Here is a 16,506-nt window from a genome sequence, read left to right as displayed (position 1 = left end):
CAGAAGGTTATCTGGAGTGGAAATCCGTTCAGGATCTTTGGAAGGACAGCAGTCAGTACTCAGAGTTCTTCCTTTGTCTGGACATCTGTGTACAAAGCATGCTGACCCAACAATCCCAGACCCACATGAGCACTCTTGTCTGTCCCAGAATAGCTTTGTCCAAGACTGGTTCTCAGTGCAGGAACAAATCCTCCTTTGCTCAGGACTTCAGACCGGCCTTTCTACTCCCTCTCTCTGGGTGTTCTTCTTTAGATGAGCTTAGGATGGTTGTTGCCCAGCTCTTGACACAAGCATTCACCTATCTCACTGGAATAGTGAACCAGAAATAAAGAAATGAGACTAATTCAGTGTTTTTTCAATGATTTCACAGATAAACTTCCTTTTAAATAGACTTGCATGTGAAAGGACAGAACTGAAGTGTGAGGGTTGGTAATGAAGGTAGTAAAATTTGTGTGTGCAAAATATACATGGTATGTTGCACAACATTTAAATTTGAAATATATTTATTTAAAAGCACCAAGAATGGAGCCTGTGCCTAAAGTTTAATATGTACCAGTTTGTGCTGCTTGGAGATGTTAGAATGATTAAAATGAACCCAAGCCTTTCAGTATTCTTTATAACTTAATTAAATAATACTTTAAATTACCAAAACTATATTCATTTATAGCAAATGCAATAAGATTGTCAATGCCATTCAAAAGTATAGGAGTCAGATTTCTGACTCAAGGTATGAAGTAGAAAATAAGGAATCAGGACACAGAGTAAAACAGACAGGCAGACACCAGTGTAAATGTGAAAGGAGGAAATAAGATGTTTCAGGAAGAGGAAGAAGGTGGTAGTGTTGTCCAAACAGCACAATACCAGGCACATTTTTTTTTGTTTTGTATGCCACTCTCACGATGCCTTGTCATATTTGTGCTGACAACATAGTGTGTAACACGTTAAAGGCAGTTCAATGATTGGCCACATATAATGATTACATTGTTTATTGATGTGGTAACTACCCTGTGTAAGTACACTCTATAATGTTTGCATAATGGTATTGTTGTTAGGTGACTCATTTCTAAGAACACATTCTTATTATTAAGTGATGAAAGTTGGACATAGAAATAATGACACAAGCATGATAGATAAAGAGAAACCAAAATGGAAAATGCCAAAGGTTTGGGATGATGAAGAAGTATTTGCTAAATGAACAAGTTCTCTTTTGTAACCTAATTATTGGGGTCAGGGACAAATATGCTAAATATTAAATGTGCTAAATATTATGTGCACATTTTAGCCTGAAGACTGGCTCCCAGGTACCAGTACTTGGAATCTGTACATTTATTATATAAGAGAAAGAGTCCTTGACTACATAAGAAAATGAAGGATTTTGAGGCAAAGGGATTATTTGGAATTTCTTTTTTGTCAGTTGTGGGGCTTGAACTCTGAGCTTGAGCTCTGTCCCTCAGCTCTTCAGCTCAAGGCTAGTGCACTACCACTTGAGCCACAGCGCCACTTCCAGCCTTCTGGTGGCTTATTGGAGATAAGAGTCTCATGGACTTATTTCCCAGGGCTGGCTTTGAACCATGATTCTCAGATCTCAGCCTTCTGAGTAGCTAGGATTACAGACATGAGCCACCAGCACCAGACGATTATTTGGATTATTCAAGTAGACAATAAGTGTAATAGAAAGTGATCCTGCAGGAAAAAAAATGTGACACAAGATATGTGCCACACAGGCAGATGAAATGCAACAGTCACCAGAAGATGGATTTTCTTTGGAGCCCTCTGGAAGGAGTTCAATTCTTCTGAGCCATCCTGTTTTAATTCCCCAATTGGTGGCCATAGGAAACTAATGCAGATGTAAAAAATGTACAAATCCCTACAAGAAATTCTTTCCGTATATCCTTTAACTGGTTGCCAAACTGGTATTATAGGTTCCAATAACTCACTGTTCATTTTAGAAATTAAAAAAAGGGGGGCTGGGAAGGTGGCTCAGTGGTAGAGCGCTTGCCTTGCATGCTTGAGGCCCTGGGTTCGATTTCTCAGCACCATATAAGCAAAAAGAAAAAAGCCGGAAGTGGCGCTGTGGCTCAAGTGGTAGAGCGCTAACCTTAAGCTGAAGAGCTGAGGGAACAGCATCCAGGCCCAGAGTTCAGGCCCCACGACCGGACCCCCAAAAAAAAGAAATTTAAAAAAAAGATGCAGAATAACTTACCCAGACAAGCTGGAAGGTGACCTAGGATAGGATAGATCCATTATACAACTAAACATGATCCAAGGATGATTCTGTCTTCTGGATCCCAATGCTCAGACCAGTGCCTAGTGTTCGAAGAGGAAAAAAAAATGACAGAGAAATTTAAGGGGATAGATAGGACAGAAGGTTTCACAACTTCTAATGTAGGAAGGAGATTAGATGTGTATATCCCTATGTGTCAGAAGAAACAATCAGGTTCCATTAGTCTTTTCTATATGAACGCTAATTTCATTGCTGAGAATAGAGCCTTCATAGCCTAATAATGTTTGAAAGACCTCACCTTGTAATATCTCCATAATGAGGATTAGATCTCTGCATGAATTTTGGAGCCATTGAGGTTATAGAAGGAAGCAAGAATAACTCATTTGGGAGCACAAACAAGGTGGACTTGGCTTGACTTAGGAAAAGATTACCACTGTGCATCAGGGTACAAGCTTGGAATCTACTCTCCTGGGCTCCTTGACCTATCTCTCCCATCACAGTCCCACCTCTCCTATATTACTTAAAGCACAGTCCAGGGTTGCCTTGCCTATGACATCCTCATTATGTTTTCACCTTCTCTTACATAAGAACATACATAGAAAGAGCCATCTATGGAACCAGTGAGCTCTCACCTCGCCCCCTAAATACATAGACTTTAGAATTTATTATTTTATCTAATTTATAATCTATTAAATTATAAATTTCTCCAAATTTATATTGAACTTCCCAGCCTCCAAACTGTAAGAAATAAATCTATGTGGCTGACAAATTACCCTTGCTAAAAGGCTCTGTTATAGCAGTATGAAGTAAGACATTTGCCTTCTTGGCCTTAGCTTGTACTGTTGTCCTCTTACAGATTCTCCCTCTTCTGTGTTATCTTGAAAACCTTGAGCTTTCTCAAGTCCCACTTTAAGGTAAAATAGTCTATACGGATATCAGTGACTACCCAGATCTTCAGGGATCTCTCCTCGAATGAAGTAATCCAAGGTACCTAGCATAGTTCAGCTGAGTCAGACATGCAGACATATACTGGTGAATATATGAATACTACACATTTGTCACTACGGTCTACCAATACACAAGGACAAAAAAAGGACTCAAAAGCAACTCAACTTTGATGAGCAAAAGTTCATAAAATTTTTGCTAATTTATTCAACTGATTTATTCCAGAACTCACAATAGTTTCTGAAGGTATAAAGAAAATAAGCCACATATACCCCTTTCTCTTAAGGAAAGAGTTCACAGGCTGTTGTGGAAACAGATGCAAAAAATACTTGAGAAAATTCACATAGTTCTAATGCAATAAACTTTTTTACAAGCTCATGTGCTACAATTGGCACCCTTGCTATTGTAATAAGAAGTTATTAGACATATAGGGAACATGGAGAAAATGGTTAAACGCTGAAAAAACAAAAGAAACTTGCCAGGCACTGTGGCTCATGCCTGTAATCCTACCTACTCAGGAGACTGAGATCTGTGAGGCTCATGGTTCAAAGCCAGCCTGGGCAAGAAAGTCCATGAGACTCTTACCTCCAATTAACTATCTGAAAACCAGAACCTGAAGTGGCCTTGTGGCTCAAAGTGGTAAAGTATTAGCCTAGAGCTGAAAAGCTCAGGGACAGCACCTAAGCCCAGATTCAAGCCCCATGACTGACCAAAAAAAAAAAAAGGAAATCTGTTTCTAAGGAAAAATAACACTTCTTATCTATTATTCAAACGTAGTAGATTCCAAAAGCAACTCCTTTCTTGAACTATTCCACTTGTTTTCTAGTATTTACAGAATAAAATCTGAAATTATCAATCTAAAGGCTAGTGCATTGTCTGAGGGTGATATGATGAGCAAATATTAACTCAGCTACCTCTGTTTACACATTTGAGAAAATAGGTGGTTCAATCTTTGAGAATATTTGAGACAAAAGGTAGTTCAGCCTTTGCTTTTGGTTAGGGCATGAATGGTATTGGTTGGGATGAGTGCTGAAGTCTAAAGTCCCCTTAGCTCATACATGGAAAGCAGCAAGGCAAAAGTGAAGCCAAGCCTAAATTCAAAAATTGGCTCTGTCAATAAAATAGAGTCCAATCACCAATTTGTATTCATTTTTTATTTCCCTCTTAAAATGTCTGCTATAAAGTAGTAAGATAAAATGATCAATAATTTAGGCTGTAAAAATCAGACTTCTGAAATAAAACCCTGCTTGTTTCATTATTATATGTGTAATAAAAGGCTAATTGCTTCAATTCTCCAACCTCAGGTTTTTTCAAATTATTATTATTTCTTCCCATTGTTGAGAGATAATTTGAGATAATGCATGTGAAGAAGAAGCTGGATGGGAGGCCCATGCTTTTCTCTTAACAGGTGATTGATGCTTATTATTATTATTACTATAATTATTACTACCCAGGTCCTCCTTTTGTTTATTTCCAATGAATAGGGAGATGTGAAGGTTGCCAGAATCATTTTTGAAGCCAGCAGGTCCTCTGTGATTTTGAAGGCTACTGGTGAGTAGCCTTTGTTCCTCATTCTAATTCCAGTTGTTTGTTTCTCTGAACTAGTACATCTAACTCTTGCATGATCTGCAAGGCAAATAGAGGTTTGAGAATGCAACAAACTTTTTGGGAACCAAATGGGTCACATTCTTTGTTTCTTTGGATAAGAACAAAGATTTTACAGGTTTTCTTGTATTTTTTTTCTTTTTTAAAAAATTTTTATTTATTTTTTATTGTGAAAATACTGTACAGAGGGGTTACAATTAGATGGGCAAGATAATGAATACATTTCTTATAAAACATTGTGGCCTCCTCCTTTGTTTCCCCTTCCCATCCCTTCCCAGCCTTCCCCCACCTCTCCCTCCCTATCCTCCCCCCCATCCACCAAAGTTGTAAAGTTTGTTTTTGACATGACAACTTGTACTTCTCATTGTTGCAACGGGTACACCTGTATCCTTATTTAAATGACTTGTTTTTCCCCTTCCCCTCCACAAATTATACTGACATCAAATACAGTGAAAGCAGGGGTTATACTGTGGGGGAGGGACATACAAAGCAACAAAGAAATAATCTTATAAATGCATTAGAAACAAATGCAATTTTTTAAATTTTATTGTAAAGTTGATGTACAGAGGGGTTACAGTTACATGAGTAAGACAATGAGTATATTTCTTATTGAGCATTGTTACCCCTCCCTGTTGTTCTCCCACTATCCCTTCTCTTCCCCACCACCCTCACTCCTCTTCCCCCCTACTGAAGTTGTAAAGTTCATTTCCAATATACTGTCTTGTGGATATCATTGTTCCAATGGGTCATCCTGTGTCCTTTTTTCAGCGTTTTGTTATTCCCCTTCTCCTCCCCAAATTAGACAAATGTATATACAAGATGCAAGATACTAAAATCAAATACAGTGACAACAAGGACTATACCATAGGGGAAGAACATACTAAAGAAACAAAAAAATTCTCATAGCACATTAAAAACAACAACAAAGAAAGACTTCTTGTGTCCATATCTTGGACTTCATTTCACTTAACATCATCTTCTATGGTCATATGTACATAGCTTTTCTGTTCATCTTATAAAATTAGCCTAGATATATACTAATCATTTCAAATGAGGGAAACCATGGGACCTATATTTCTTTGTGTCTGGCTTACTTCACTTAATACATTTTTTCCAAGTCTTTCCATTTCCTAACAAATGCTTCTGCTACTTATTTCACTACCAAACTTGTAGATCAGATAGAAAAAATTTTAATCAGGATGTCAGGTTTCACAGGTGCTAATAGGATGAATAATTAATTAATTAATATGAACTTACTTGTACTCGTTTCAAGACTTAAAATCTTACAGACATTGATTCCTATGTCTCTCTAGAAATTGGGGGTTTCAGAATATGATATTATTTTCACATGGATCCAGGGATATTATCAGCAAAGTACCACATGTTTTGCAGAGAGGGCAGGACTTTTGTAAACCACAATTTCTGGAAATTCAAAGAAGCGTTTCCCACAACTTTGAAGCCTGGATAGGGAAGCATTACTGACAGCTTGGTGCAGGGAGCAGAATAAAAAGCAGACTGCTGAGCCCCTGAGAAGCAGTCTCCTTTGGACCTTGAACTTTGGGTCTCCTTTCTAGCACCCATACTCTGCAAAGGAGGGCTTGCTCTGCTATTCATGACATCTGAAGGTCTCAGGATGAGGCTCTTCTGCTGGTCATTCATCTATCCAAGCAGAGACAACACTAAAGATTCATCACCAATGGATCCTCTTAACAAGATGCTCCTGCACGTGCAGACATTTTAATGAGCCTGCCTGGATTTGTGGCTGACATCTGCTAACGGGAGAGAGAGAGAATGATTAGAGACTCCTGTCATGGTGACAGAGAGGAATCACATACATGGCCAGAGGGGCCACAGGGTTACCTAACTGGACTACAAACCTCTCAGCTAAATCAATCTCTGTGGGCTGGTAGGTGATTGGCAGGTGTGTAGATGCGGTATGAAGTGCAAAGGGAGGGAAGATGGAAGTTATATAGGACAGATCTCTGAGCCTTGATGTTGTCTCACTGTACTGTGGTGAATCTTCAGGACAGAGTAGATTGGCCTTTTGAATTTTCAGGTAATATCTTTCACCAGTTGTGGAATCTATTATTTGCCCTCCAACATCACCTCACCTGATAGGAGTGATTGACAAAAGGTGGGAAACAAATGTGCCACAGAGAGCAGTTGCCAAGGACCCTTCTTCCATGATTCCCAGCCACTGTCTTCAATAGCAGCTGCTTTTGATTTTCTATTTGTTATATTGCACACTGTAGTGTCATGGTAGTTTCAGGAAATGTTTCCTTTAACAAAATGCCTCATATGCATATATAGTTTTCCCCTTTAAACCTATTTTGTCTTAACATTCTTACAAATCTAGGAAAGGCACCATCTATTAAACATTAATTACTAAATTTTATATTTTCTGTTAAACTGCAGAAGATTTGAACTTTATTCTCTTTCTAATTGACAGGAAGCAAATCACAAATCAAAAATCCTTTTCAGAGTACCAGGAGGTTTCTGAGCTGTTTGAAAGATCTTGAGTTTTTTTATAACTAGAATATTTCTTCAATTTCACTGTGATACATGAGATTGACTCAAAGAAACCTTTTCCTGCAGGGAAGATTTGTAGTAACTTGTAACCCAATTTTCCATGCCTCCTTGGCTGCACAGGATCTCACTTGTTTATCTTTAGAGGCTAGCATGCTGACTGGTGTGATGTTTAGGCTGTGAATAAGGAGCCATTTATGGCAGAGGTCCTAGTCCAGATAATATTCGTTCCCCTTTTCAAGGCACCAGGTAACCTTAGAGCAAGTAGGACAGTAGGAGCCGATTGTTGGTGGCTCACCTCTGTAATCCTGGTTACTCATGTGGTTAAGATCCTCAAGGTTCAAAGCCAGCTTGAGAAGACAAATCTTTAGGCCATTTTCTCCAAATAAACAGCAAAAAGATGGAAATGGGGGTTTGGTTCAAGAGGTAGAGGGCTAGCCAGAAACAGAAAAAGCCCAATGAGAGTATGAAATCTAGAGTTTAAATCCCAGTATAGGCATCCAAGCAAACAAAAATAAATGAAAAAATAAACAAAAACAAAAATGAGGGGTTTTGGACTCAGTGCAATTAATAACAGAAATGTAATACCTATTTTATATATACATATATGGACATTGATTAAATATTTCACCTTTGTTCTTATTTTGTATGTGTATGCTAACAAAATTTTATCATGTTTTTCCCATTTGGGGGCTTGAACTCAGTGCCTCACACTCTCACTCTACTTCCTTGTTCATGACTAGCTCTCTACCATTGGAGTTACACCTGCCTTTTTGCTAGTTAACTGGAGATAGAGTTGTTAAGACTTTCCTGATGGGGCTAGTTTTGAACTTGCATCCTCTAATCTCAGCTTCCCAAAAAGTTAGCTTTACAGGCATGAGCCATCACCACCTGACTGAGTTTGACTACTTCAGAAATTTCTTATAATAATGCAATTATATGTCCTTCTCTGACCAATTTATTTCATTTAGTTAGGTGTCCTGAAAATTCATCTATATTATCACCTGTGTCAGAATATCTTTCCTTTTTAAAATTTGTGAGCCATGACATATTTTCTATGTCTCTTCAATAACAGTGAGCAATTAAATGGTTTCTGTATCTTGGCTATTGCAAATAACTGCATACATTCACATTTAGTTTTGGAGAAGGGGCAGCAACACAGGTTCAGACACCATAACTAGTAACATGAGAGCCAGAATTGCAAATTTAGGAGTTTTAGAATCAGAAATGGATTGGCTACTGTGTCACACTAGACCTCTTTCTGCAAACAGTTTTTTACTTCACATTCTGTTGTTGAGGATGACCGTGGTGGCAATGATCCTGAGTAATAGGAGTAATAGAGTCCATGCAACTCCTTGTCTCTCTCCTCCCTTTCTCTTTTGCCCTGTGCAACAGGTGAGGTTTGACTCAGAAGGAGAAAGTTGTTGAGAAGGGAGTAGTGTCTGGTTTCTTCACCCTAGAGTTTCTAATTAATTCGAAGACTTTTCTCTTCCTAGGGTCTCAGAGATAACAAGCTCATTGCACTGTGGGTGGTCCTAAGAAAGTTAATTATGCCTGTTCTTTTCTGTAGCAATAATGGCAGGATATAGTAGAGGCCCCTAGTCAACCCTTAGCAGTTAGAATGTTTATGTTTTACTATTTCTTCCTTAGTCATAGAAATTCCATAGCATCCTAGCCAGCCAAGAACCTCATTCTTTCTTCTCCTTATCCCTGACACTTCAGGACACATATTCTCAGGAAGGAATATAGTACCAGCCTATCTCTCCCTTCTCACCAACTATATAAACCTCCTCAAGAGCCACTCCTCCTCTTAGAAAAATTTTATGTGCCCAGAGGCTGAGGGGCATACCCTTTACCTCACCTTCTTCCTACACCAGTGATCTCCCATTTGGAAATGGCCCAAGATGCTCTCAGGATCTGTGTCTTCATATTCATTCTGTTCTACAGACAGTGCCTGCTGCACTTGGTCTCTGTGATCCCAGTCTTCCTTGCTGAGGCCCAATAGAGACCATAATATATACTTCCCAGGTCTAAGCATGCAACCCATGATAAACAAAAATGGATTAGCTCCTCTTTCCCAGGAAGTAATGATATCTTCTTTCTGTTGCACCTTTCCTCCCACTCCCCACACATGAGATACATCTTCATTCTGATTTTGTCAGGATACTCTCCTTTTAAGAATAATAGGTAAAAAAATATATAGGGTGATTAAGATGGGTTGAGGTTTTTTGTGATATTTTTAATGCCTCACATGGTAATACCCTTTGGTTTTGAGGCAAGTAGGGCTCAAAGAAGTCAAATAATTTGTATACTGTCACATACCCAATAAGGAGTAGATGCAGGACATGAACTAGGTAGTTTGCTGGGGCCTTCATTTATGTGTGCTTGTGTGTGTGTGTGTGTGTGTGTGTGTGTTTGTGTGTGTGCCAGGGGCGGTGGCGGTGTATGTGTACCAGTTAGTCGTGGTGCTTGAACTCTACACTAATGTGTTCTACCTCCAAAATCTTGCAAATTCACTGCTTAAACTGTTGAATTACAAATATTCAGGCCTGTACTTGGGACAGAAGAAGCATGAGATCAGGAAGCCTGAGGTTCCAAGGGCGTTTTGATCAAGCTGCAGAGGCCACAGTGCTCATTGTAGAGTAGGAAGCTGTTGGGTCTGAGTCCAGCCTGAGGTTAAAATAAAGAAACAGTAGAGAGAGAAATTTTGAGAAGGTTTCATGGAGGAGGAAGGAAATGAGCCAAGTCCAGGAGGAAGGAGCATGAGGGCATGCTTTGGTGGACACGAGAGAAGAGTTTCTTAGCATAGCAGAGTAAGTAAAAGGAGCAAACTGAGGACTGCTTGAAATCAAGAACAGAGCTGGAGAAGCTCGGAGTGTGTGTTTGAAAGTTCTGGAAGGCTGAGTTCAGACAGATTCAGACTTGGCTCTCAACTCAGGCTCAGGTTTAGTCTACTTGTTTTGAGCATATCCAAGCCTTGGTTTCCTATCTACAAATTCAGGATATAACATGCTTTGCAGGTCAGTTATAGGACTAGAAATTATATCATTTGGGGATCTTAATTCACATAGGATAAATGAACTCTGATTTTGGCAAAAAAATTTACCAAATAGATGGACTGGAAAAGTGTGTTCAGGATTTTATACACTCAGAAACACTCTCAAAGCCAATGTGAAAGAATGCCCAAGTTCAGAACCTCTGCTGCCTTTGCTAGGCATCAAATATCCTTGTTCAATCTGCCCCTGTAACTCACAGGTACTGGGCTTTGACCCTGTCACCAACACTTGCCATTAACCTTTTGCCTTCCTGGGTCTTGGAACAAAGCTCCTCAGAAATGCAACTAGGTCATCAGGGCTTAGGAGTGGCAGTGATGCTGGACAGACTGGGCAACACAGTCAATCTACACAGCAGCAAGGCTGGCAAGAACTGGCATCCTCAACACTATGTATGAAGTGAAGATTCTCCAAACACAGAAAGGCAACTAGCCAAAGACAACAGTGTAATGGTCCTGTCCAGTATTCCTAAAGCTCCTAGCCTTAAGATTTTCTACCACAACTAACCATTAACAATGTGATTATTGTGTTGTACAAGGGAAAAATATGTTCTGAAGTCAAGTCCTGGTATTTACCAGAGGCTCCGCTAACCTATTTAGTTAATCCTGAGCAAGTGTACTTGAACAGGAAATAGAGAATCACTCAAACACTGCTATAAAATACAAGAAATTAAATAGCCATTAGAAAACAACAGGTCTTTTAATTATGTATTAAGACTATGGGAATACTTGAACAGCTGTTACTTATAAATGGTCCCATTGAATCCAGGATATCCAAAAGAGGCCCCCATTTGTCAGATGCTAAAGCCTTTTATGGTTTACTGAACAATGGATTCTGGACAGCCTACTTGTGCTTGGTCTAGAGCTTCCAAGCAATAACTTGTCCCTGGGTCTAAGAAGCATCACATGTAACTAATGTCATAGTATGTATTCTGAGCCCAGGACTAAGGAGCCCAAAGTAAGGAGTTGAAGCTACACACAACTTCTGTAGAAATGGCACTAGGAGCCAAACAGGAATAAAGGCCTTTCCAATCCCCAAGTTGCAATGGTGCTTCACATTGGTAAAACCTAAGGGAAGCTAGATGAAAGAAAATCATTTGCAGATACTCAGCCCCAGCACCACAGAACAATTTGCAAGGGTGGACTTGGTTGAGAGCTGGTTTTTTTTCTTGTTTGCATTGTGAGTGTAACACTCACTTTTAAGCACTGGAGTCAGGAATGCATTTAACACAATGCCTAACCTGTTACATCATCATGTACTCTTTTGGTTGATTTTGGTTGATTTTCTCCCAGAACTTTCTAAATAGAGCTGTAGCAGAGCATCTTTCAAAAGCCAAGTGAAAAGTTTCTCCTTGCTAAAATCTCCCTCTTTCTCCTGGGAGACTGGGAATGAACACTAAGTACATGTGTATTTTAATTCAGATAATAGGATAGAGGGCAAAAGATGTGTATGTACTTTCCCTTCTTTTCTTTTAGCTCTTTATTTGTCACTACTTCTGGGCAGATGTTATTTTAGTGCAGATACAAGAAGAGATGTCAGTTCCAATTGCTAATAGGCTGATCCACAGTGGGGATTTAGATTGCAAATCTGGACACAGAAGAAGAATATACATAGACATGTTCTAGAGTATTCTTAGACACTTGCTGAGCTTGAACTCTTACAGAAGATTGTTTTTCTGCTTGTAATTTATATAAACAAATGGTGTGTACTCTTCTCTGAGGGATTTCATGACTGGTGCTTGGTCTGCTGGCTGGTCTAGATGGAAAGGATAAAACTCTACCTATTTGGAGTGAGAGCCTTTGTACTGGGAGTGTGAAGAAAACTCAGAGAGAAATTATATTCTGTCTGTGATCATTTTCCCAAGTTATCTGGGCTTGATCCAGTAAAGGTGGGTTTGGGAAAAGGTTGAAATAAAAGGCACCCTCATCAGCAGAGAACTGGAAGAGATGGTGAATGAATGAATGGATCTTATTTAGCTATTTTAAAAAGATGGGAGTGAGATGGAATCTAAATGTTTTTATTTGCATTTCCATTGTGGCTAGGATTGTTGAGCATTTCTTCACACATCTATTGGTTATTTTTACTTTTTTCTAAGATACCTTTGCTTAGCTCTTTTGCTCATGTATTCAGTTCTTGATTCTTTGGGGGTTTAGTTTTTTTTTGATATCCTTATATATTCTGGAGTTGGTGTTCATCAGACATGTAGCTGGTAAAGATTTTCTTCCATTATTTAGGTTGTCTTTTTAGATTAGTAGCTATATCTATGTAGTGCAGAAGCTTTTCAGTTTTTTTTATTGTTTTTTCCTTTTTTATTGTGAACATACTGTACAGAGGGGTTACAATTACATAAGCAAGGTAATGAGTACATTTCTTATCAAGCATTGTTACCTCCTCCTTTGTTTCTCCTTGTCATCCCTTCCCATCTCTTCTCTCTCCTCCACCCGTGCCAAAGTTGTAAAGTTCATTTTTCGACATAACGTCTTGTACAGCTCATTGTTGCAATGGGTCCACCTGTATCCCTATTTAAACAATTTATTTTTTCCCTTCCCCTCCACAAATTATAAAAACATCAAATACATTGAAAACAGGGGTTATACCATGGGGGAGGGACATTCAAAGCAACGAAGAGATCATCTTATAAATATGTTAGAAACAATAGCAAGGAAAAAAAAACATTTGAGTCCTTATCTTGGGATTCATTTCGCCTAATGTCAACTTATCTGACCTTTTCTGCTTGGTGTCAGACATATACTAGTTATTGCAAAGAAGGGAAATCATGGGACCTATATTTCTTTGGGCCTGGCTTACTTCACTTAATATAATTTTTCCAAGTCTTTCCATTTCCTAGCAATGGGGCAATGTCATTCTTTCTGGTGGAGGCATAGAATTCCATTCTGTATATATACCACATTTTCTTGATCCATTCCTCTATTGAGGGGCATCGGGGTTTACTCCATATCTTAGATAGGATAAATGCCCAAAAGTGGGATTGCTGGGTCATAGGGGAGCTCTATATGGAGTCTTTTGAGGAACCTCCATACTACTTTCCCAAGTGTTTGAACAAGTTTACACTCCCACCGACAATGCAGTAAGGTTCCCTTCTGTCCACATCCCCTCCAGCATGTGTTGTTATTAGAGTTCTTGATAATAGCCATTCTAACTGGGATGAGGTGGTATCTTAATGTTGTTTTGATTTGCATTTCTCTTATGGCTAGGGAGGTTGATCATTTCTTCATGTGCCTATTGGCCATCCTTCTTTCCTCTTCAGAGAAGTTTCTCTATAAGTCATTAGCCCATTTATTTATTGGGCAGTTATGTCTTTGAGGATTTGTTGTTGGGGGATTTAATTTTTTGAGTTCCAGGTATATTTTAGATATGAGACCCTTGACAGTTGTATGGTTAGTGAAGATCTTCTCCCAATCCATGGGCTTTCTATTGATCTTGCTAACTATGTCCTTTGCTATGCAGAAGCTCTGCAATTTCATGCAATCCCATTTGTCCACCTTTTCTTTGATTTGTTGTGTTTCTGGGTCTCTATTAAGAAAATTTCAGCCTGTGCCAAGCTGTCGTATTTGTCAGTTCTCCGTTTTGCTGAGTGCCTCTGCCAATAAGTTGTAATGTTTCCCCTACTCTTATCTGCAGTAGTTTCAAGGTTTCAGATCTTCCATTGAGGCCTTTGATCTATTTTACATTGATGTCAGTACCCTGTAATAGGCAGCGCTCCAGTTTCACTCTTCTTTATGTCCCATTTCCCCAACACAATTTGTTGAAGAAGCTATCATCAACAAATTTCCAACAGATATTTTTGGTTCTTTTGTCAAAATATCAGATGATGATAGAAATGTGGTTTTATTTCTGGATCGTGTAGTTTATTCTATCGATCTTCTGGCCTGTTTTTGTGCCAGTACTAAGCTGTTCGTTTTACTATGGCTCTATAGTCTGTAATGAAGTCTGAAACCTGGAATTGTGTTATGTCTAGTATTACTGATTATTTTCCCCCTTCAGAATTACATTAGCTCCTGTTGCAACAATGAGAAGTACAAATTGTCATGTCAAAAACGAGCTTTACAATGTCGGTGGGGGTGGGGGTGGGAGAAGGATTGGGTGGGGGGGAGGGGGGAGGCTGGGAAGGGAGGTGAAGGGTAAACAAAGGAGGAGATTGCAATGCTTGGTAAGAAATGTATGCATTATCCTGCCCATGTAATTGTAACCCCTCTGTACAGTATGTTCACAAATAAAATATAATAAAAAATTTTAATATTGAAAAAAAGAATTACATTAGCTATTTAGGGTCTTTTCTGTTTCCATATGAAGTTTTTAAGCTGTTTTCTCAATTCTTTTGAAAATTACCATGCAAATTTTGATGGGTATAACTATTATTTTGATATTACATTTGCTAATCCATGAACATGAGAAGTCTTTCCACCTCCTGGTGTCTTCTTCAATTTCTTTGTTCAACATTGTATAGCTTCAATTATAGAGATCCTTAACCTTTGTGGTTATGTTTATCAGGAAGCTGATATTATTTATTCCTAGATATTTGTAAGCATTTTTTGAGGTTATTACAAATGGAATTGTTCTATTCTCTCACATTGTGCTTATTTTGGATATACCAAAAAGCTATTGATTTCTGTGGGTTAATTTTTTATATTCTGTTAAATTGCCAAAGTGTTTATCAGTTCTAGCAGTTATGGGGTAGAATCTTTAGTGTCCTTTATATAAAAGATTATATTAACTGCAGATGTAGATAGTTTGACTTCTTTCTTTCCTATTTGATTCCTTCTTTTATCATTTTCTTGCTTTACTGCTCATGCCAGAAATTCCAGTACTATATTAAAAAAGAGTGTAGACAGTGAATGTTCTTTCATTTCCCCCAATTTTAGGGGAAATATTTTAAGCTTCTCTTCCTATAGCATCATCATTGACTTGCACTCTCCAGAAATAATAAATAGTACCATGCAGGTCACCTAAACTACAGTCTCTACTATTTGTTGACACCCCTAGCAAACTCATGTATAAAATTATTTACCACATACAGAATATGTGAAAAGTCTGAAACTATAGTTCAAACACATTTACAATGTCAGAAGGAATTTGACTTCAGGGAGAGATCTTCTGAGCCACTTATCATTATTGTAATGGATGTGTTTATTTCTTTATTTGAATATTTCTATTTTTCACCACCAAAAAAAAGAATGCATGACCTTGAAGCCACTTGTATATTAATATTAAGTAGATGCTGTAAGGTCCGCTCCTGGATGGCCAGCAGACTCCACCCTCCTCGCAGCAAAGTCTCCACCCAGTACCTGCGTTACCTAGGCAACTGGGACACCTGGAAGAGGTCACATCTGCATCCTCTGAGGTCACAGCTGAATTTGATGTGGCCACACCTTTCCCCACCCATACCCTAGATAAGGCCTAGCGCAGGCCCAGGCGCACTCTCTGCCTTTTTCTACCTCTCTCTCTCACTCTCTCAGTTCTTTTCTGCTCTCTCTCTGCTCTCTTGCTCTTTTCTAGCTCTCTCTGCTAACTAGCTCTCTCTGTTCTATTCTACTCTCTCTCTCTCTTTTCTTACCTCTCTCTCTGCTCTTTTCTAGCTCTTTCCTCTCTTCCCAGCTCTCTCTCATTCCCAGGCCTTTCCCAGCCACGTGAAGTGCCAACCTTGCCTGGTCCCAGCAGGTCTACTGAATAAACCTACCCCTTACCTGAATACCACGTGTGTGCTGGTGCAGTTCTTACTCGGCTACCTCTTTTTAAAAACCTAACATAAATGGTACCATGACTCGGATAAAGCCTTAAAAAGTCAGGATAGCTGGGATTTCTGTTTTTTTCCCTCTTTTTTCTTTTTTTGTTCTTCCCTTTTTGCTCTGAGGAATACCCACAGTTCTGATGGCCTTTTGCGAACCAGTCTGTCTGCAGCAGAATCAACGCATCGATACCATTGCTGCCTTCACATCCACGTCCACACCACGTCTCTACTCTGGTGAGTGAAACTACTCTACGGCTATCTGTTGCTCAGTCTCTGTCCAGACGTGGCGCCATGACAGAGAGCTCCTACGGCCTTTAGCTGAAAGGCCAGTCACCTCTGAAGCCGAGGATGCTTGGTTTTGGGGGCTTGGCCATTTCTCTCTAGAGGGCTCTGGGGGAAGTCGG

This window comes from Dipodomys ordii, unplaced genomic scaffold, assembly GCF_000151885.1.
Source record: "Dipodomys ordii isolate 6190 unplaced genomic scaffold, Dord_2.0 Scaffold10, whole genome shotgun sequence".
In the NCBI taxonomy this organism is placed as follows: Eukaryota; Metazoa; Chordata; class Mammalia; order Rodentia; family Heteromyidae; genus Dipodomys; species Dipodomys ordii.
Note: the sequence above shows the minus strand (reverse complement) of the source record.